Genomic DNA, 6000 nt, shown 5'->3' with positions numbered 1-6000 from the left:
GGGCAAAATACACACACACATGTCTAAAAAGCCATAAGGCATGCATTCCGAAGTTTCTGTCTCTGCATATCCCCGCAATAATTTTCCGCTTTCCTTCGATAAAATTGCCAAATAATAATGAATCATTTCATAAATAATGGGTTTAGGGGCTTATCAGGGCAGGCGGGCCACTGCGAGCGCCTTATCTCTCCTGGCCACATTGCTCCAGTGTTCCGCTCTCCATACTAAATAGGAAACTGGACGTGATGTGGGAATGAGATCCCGGCTCTGCGAAGCCACCCAGCGCTCTCGCTCTCTCTCTCTTCCTTTTTACAATAAAAGCGAGGCAGAATTTTTTAAAAAAGAGAGAGAGGGAAAGAGAAAGAAAACACACACACACACACACAGCCGCCATGAATAGGCCACAAAATGGCTCCAGATATTTTTACCAGTGAAAAGGAAATGGTGAGTAAAGAGAAAGGAGATTTTTGCCAGCTCGATCCCACCCACCCGCGTCTCCCACCCACCCCGCTTTTTCTGGCTTTCGTTTCGTGAGCCCTGATCCCGGATGTTATAATATCGCATAAACAAACTGTAAGGGAGGAACACGCGCTAAAATCGGTCGTAGTTATATGGTACCCGCGTGCTTCCCGAAATGTACTCTTTCTTTCTTTCTTTCTTTCTTTCTTTCTTTCTTTCTTTCTTTCTTTCTTTCTTTCTTTCTTTCTTTCTTTCTTTCTTTCTTTCTTTCTTTCTTTCTTTCTTTCTTTCTTTCTTTCTTTCTTTCTTTCCTTCCTTCCTTCCTTCCTTCCTTCCTTCCTTCCTTCCTTCCTTCCTTCCTTGGATGTGCGCCTTTGTTTGGCGTCCACCCTCTTCCCAAATAACGAACACGGTCCATACATTGTCTCACACTAACTAAAAATATAGGGCGGTAGGCGGTGAAGATACATCAAATTACTATAGTGTATGTCGTTTTTTGCATGTGTGCATTTGCTTGCTTGCTTGTTTGCAACGAACGTGGCTTTCACCTGGGAAACGCTACTAATGTCCTCCTACATCATGTAAGAGAAGCGCTAGCTAAGGATGCAGTGATCCGTACGGGGAACCGTTCTTGGTGCGCTTTTGAGTCCGGATCTGGGTTTGCCGTAAGGGAGATCTTGGGGGGCGCTGGGGCCCTCACCGAGAGCTCAGCTGACAAGCAGTAGCTGCAGAAATAAATTGAGAGCGGGAGAGAAAGTATCCCAATAAAATTATATTTAGGTTACAGTCCTAAAGCCATTAACCGAGGATAAATTCCCCTTGATCCAGAGGGACGGGCGGCTCGGTAGACTTGTCCAGGATTCCTGTAAAGGCTTCCAGACTGGAAAACAAAGGAAGCCAGGAACGGGACTTCCTGAACGGCCATCAGAGCCAGGCGAAGGGGAGAAAATCGGGCAAGGGAGGATTCACACGTTCCTTGTCCAGGACAAGGATTCTTTTCTCATCTCTAGCCATCTCGTCCTTTCTCCGTTAATTCGATTTGCCGGGTTGGGAGTGAAGTGAAGGCTGAGAACTGCGAGCCGCTGAGTCTTCGCGGCAGAGGGATGGGAAAACAATTTCGGAAATCCAGATCAGAAAATGCAAAGCTGTGAGCGGTCCCTGGGCCCGGGAAATCCAGCAGGTCCTTGGGTTTATATTCCAAGAGAAAGAAGGGCAGGTGGCAGCTCCCAGGAAGGTCAGAACTTCGGTTCGGCGGAGGGCGATATCCAGGAGAGGACCTGCTTACTGTTCGGCCACTGGAAAGGGACGGATGGATTCGAGACACCAAAGCAGTGGGGAAGACAAGTCCGGTCGGAATACAAAATATCGGTTATATTGCTGTGAGTTTGTCCTCCTCCCTCACCAGGCCACCTTCGCGCCTTTTTTTTATAGTGTGTTTTGATTCTGCACATTGAGCTTGGCTTTTCTGCTCCTTGGAACAGTCGGATTGTCACTTCAGATGGTATTTCTGTGGGTGGCTGGAACACAGAGGAACAGGCCAGAAAGTCTTTACTTTTAAATTAGAGGACAAATAAGCATAAATAATGCACCTAAAATGAAACATTTTTTTCAAACATAGCTTATTTTAGTCAATACGTTCTGGTCCAGCACCCTTCTAATTCTCAGCTGTGAGGTGTGGGTTTTTTTTTTTTTTTTTTTTTTTTTGTAAAAACAGATAAATAACGTCTTCTAAATTAGGAAGCTTCCTGTCTTATGTTACACAGCAGCTAATTAATGTTAGTATCAAATATTCATATCAGCGTTTTATAAACCAGTATCTCTGTCTTCCTAGGCGTCCGTGCGTTTATAAATTAGAAGTGAAAACAGGTTATTTTGGGGCGGAAATATAGAAGGTAGATCTCAAGACTGGATCCGGACTCACAAAAGCGCCGCTGGTTTCAATAGGTCTGCTCTAAATACGACTAAATCTGGCCTCAGTCCACGGTCCTGGTAATGAAAATGAACGTGTGTGCTTTGCGTCAGTGGCAACTTCGCGGTAAGCCACGTTTAAGAATACATTTAAGAATATCAGTCTCAAAGGATCATCTCGATCCGTACTCCCTTTCTGTGGCCAGCCACAGTCCGAATGTCTCCTTGTTTTATTTACATCTATATACAAATAAACACTTGGCGGTGCTCGGTTTTAAATTTATTTCGTTCCTGAATATATAGTACTACTGTTAAAATTTAAAATGGCATTTTATGCCATGGTAATTATAGTTTAATAATATCATTATAGGTCTCCTAAAGCCACCTTTTTAAAAGCCTTTAAATGTAAGCATCAAAAAAACGAGGCAAGAGAGCTGCTCCGTCTTATTAGTACATCCGATTTTCGGAGCTACAGTGCCTCTGAACATGGAGGTTCTACAACCTTTGGCATTACCCTACCCATCTACCTCCTTGCATGTGTTTGCCCTGGCCGTCGCCTGATTTTGTGGCAAAGCTCTCCCTTAATAGTGAAAACAACATCCTATATGTATGATGCACAGACCTAGATTCCGAATATCTCCATCGGTTTTTTTCCGACTGCCTTTGAATGAGGCCGGGGGGGCAGAACGACGTGGTGTTTCTCCCACTTAGTCTGTTTGGGGGGGTTCTGTTTGCAAGATGTGTAAGGCGGGCTTCTCCAGGAGTCCCGTGGAGGGATCCGAGGCTCCTCAAAAGCTCCAAGCCTTGTTTCACGGGTAGACCCAATTGTTTCGAGGATAAAGCCTCGCCTCCTTTGCTCGTCCTTCACTCTCGCCACTGCCAATATGGCGAGAAGGAAGCATCGGGCGAAGAAAAGGAAAGGCTCGATTCGATTTGAACCAAACCAAACCAAAACGGGCAACAAAACGAAAAAATAGTAAATTGCCCTAAAAATGGGATGGTGTATTTTAAAGACACTAGGACAGCGATCCCAAATCTGCACGTTTTTCTAACCCCCAAATGACAACGGGGGGGGGGAATGATGATTTAAGGGGAGGGAAGAAGCCTTATCGCCCGGCGTCCCCTCTCCTATTGGTGAGACGAGCTTGTATGTGGGAGATTGTAACTCCCCCCCCCGCAGTCCTTGACGACGTCAGATGGGGAGGCGGGCAGGCAGGCGGGCGGGCGGGCGGGGGCACGTCCTCCCCCTCCTGCAAGCATCTCCCTCTTTTCCCTAGTGCTGGACCCCAGTGCTTCCCTAGAGGACAGGCGGGGCCCAGAAAAACACCGTAAATAAGCCGGCAAAGTCCAGGTTCTGGCAGCTAAAACCAGTGTGCCTGCGTGAAAGCCGACTCCATCCAAACAAGGCTTGCTTCGGAGAACAACACACGCTTCCGATGGGACTTGACTTGCCCTTGCTCTTTTTTTGAGAAAGCCGAGACAAGTCGCCTTCTGCCCGACGGACCTGACCAGCCCTCCAGTAATTTTTTGAACCGTGGCAGGTTTCAAGGTCTCCCCCTCACACTTCTTTTGCCCTCAACTCCCTTCCCCAGCCGACATTCCTCGTTTTTGTTGAAATATCGGACCCTCCCTTTTTGCACTCCAATAAACCGGCCCGAATCAAAGCCGCTTGGCCTCGACGGCGGCTTCTGATGGAGGTGGGAGGAGAAGAGGCAGCCTCGACGAGGAGCGAGGCTTCCTGGGCAGCCGGGAGACGTTGCGGCCGAAATCTGACAGATGCGAAGGGCACCTCCCAGCACAAGAGCGGAAAGTCCGATTAAAAGGGGAGGGGGGGCGGCGGCATAAAGTGGCTGCGCCGGGTGCGTGGTGGGCCGGCTCTTGACTGGCCAGAGACGGAGCCATTTTCTATTTTTAGGCGGCGGGCCTTGCGCTCGAAGTCCTCCACCCAGCCCAAGGCTGCCCGGCAGAAACGTGGTTTCCCGGAGATGAGAGAAAGTTAAGGTGAAATAAACCTCTCTTTGCTCCAAAGCGGGACTTACAAAGGAAGGCTTTGCCCCGTTCCCGCTCCTGAGTTCGACTTGTCTCTTTGAGGCAAACAAGGGCGAAACTTTTTCGGGATCACAGAGGGTCGGGGCCCGGCGAGGTCGGTTGACCAACCCATTAAACTAGGCTGAAACCGAATCCAAGCGGTACCGGGAAGGTCCAGGAGGAGGCCGTGCCTGCTGCCTGAACTTGTCCTCTGCTAACTTTGGGAAAGGTGTGGAGCAGGCCGGGCGATGAGCCATAGTTCCGAGATCGACCCTTTTTCTCGGTGCCACCGCAGAGGAACAAAATAACGTGTGTGTGTGTGTGTTTGTGTGTGTGCGCGCGCTCATCAATCGCCAGACAGGGGGTTGGACTCCAGGACCCTTGGGATCCCCTCTATCTTTGCAAGTCTACGGCGGATCAATGAGATCTGTCTCCTCGCCCCTGAAATCCAAGGCAACTTCTTGCGCGCGCTTGAAGGCGATTAGTTGCACCTTTCCAAGCAGCTGCTCTCAGGGTACTAAGAAACGTCCCTTCCCTTAGTTTAAGGAGACTTTTCCCCCCGGTAAATAATAAGTGGTGTCAAGGATCGCAACCTTTGTGCCTGACATCTGCACGTCCCTAAGGAGTTCAGAAGGGCGTCTCAGCTCTCCAAGGCGGCTAAGCGACGTGGTGCGTGAGGCTGCCCGCAACGGAGGGGGGGGGGTCCTCCACAGGCGTGCCTCCCGTCCAGACTCGAAGCGGCTTCTCTTCCTGTCTCTTTCAGGGCGAGGGCGGCAGCTCTCTGGATCACAGATCGACCGACACCGCCCTTTTAGCCCGTGTGCCCCCAAAGCGTGGGTCCCCTCCAGGCCCACGCCCAGGGCAATCCCGCCGCCTCCGTTGCGGGCAGCGAAGCCGGCCCTGCCTGGGCGCCGAAGGTCGTGCGCTTGCGTTCATCGGCCACCGGGCTGAGCATCCATTTTGCGGCACCGAGGAGTGGGCCGCTGCCTGGATTTACACCTGAGGCGTGAAATTAACTACCCGCAGCTCAGCCGGGAAAGCCGAATGGAAATAATTGGGCTGCACTTAAGCGATTTAAAATATGGGCTTCATTCGGCCTCGTCGCCAATCAACCCCCAGCATAAATTGGTTTTCGACGCCCCTTTTTCTCGAGGCTCGTGCGCGCGCTTTTTACCACAGAAGCCTGTTAAGGCTGCACATCCTAAACGTATTTTTAACGAGAAAATAAATCCCATTCAGCAGCTCAGTGGGCCTCGCTGAAGGAATCCGCCACCGCGTAGGCAGCATATCTCGTGCGCAAGCCGGCCCTGATTCGGAAGGGAGTCCCATTAACTTATTGCTTGTTTAGGAGGGCAGTCCCCGGAGAGCGAAAAGCATATTGAAAGGCGGGGGGACTGGGGAAACTGGATTTGGGATTAGACGTCGCAAGGCAGTTACCCCACAGGTTGCTGTTTTTGGATTAAAAGAAAAAAAAAAGAAAGAAAGCCAATTATTTCTCCTCAGTCTGAGCCTCTAAAAGACCTCTAAAGTTATGTGGATGAGCACAGCGCAGTGCCTTTGAAAAAAAAAAAACTAAATAAATATCTATGTGATCTCTCACTCCCT

General features: G+C 49.7%; 1 protein-coding gene across 1 annotated transcript in view; it reads left to right on the top strand.

The window, feature by feature from the left end:
* The first annotated feature begins 306 nt into the window (after nt 1-306).
* TAL1 (TAL bHLH transcription factor 1, erythroid differentiation factor) overlaps nt 307-6000 on the top strand; it is a 28914-nt gene continuing 23220 nt past the window's right edge. Inside the window, exon 1 of the mRNA XM_072997598.2 lies at nt 307-444. The gene's annotated coding sequence lies outside the window, so the exon portion shown is untranslated. The remainder of the gene's footprint in view (nt 445-6000) is intronic.

The sequence above is a fragment of the Pogona vitticeps genome, chromosome 4 (assembly GCF_051106095.1).
Source record: "Pogona vitticeps strain Pit_001003342236 chromosome 4, PviZW2.1, whole genome shotgun sequence".
Lineage (NCBI taxonomy): Eukaryota > Metazoa > Chordata > Lepidosauria > Squamata > Agamidae > Pogona > Pogona vitticeps.
This window is presented reverse-complemented; position numbering and strand designations above follow the sequence as displayed.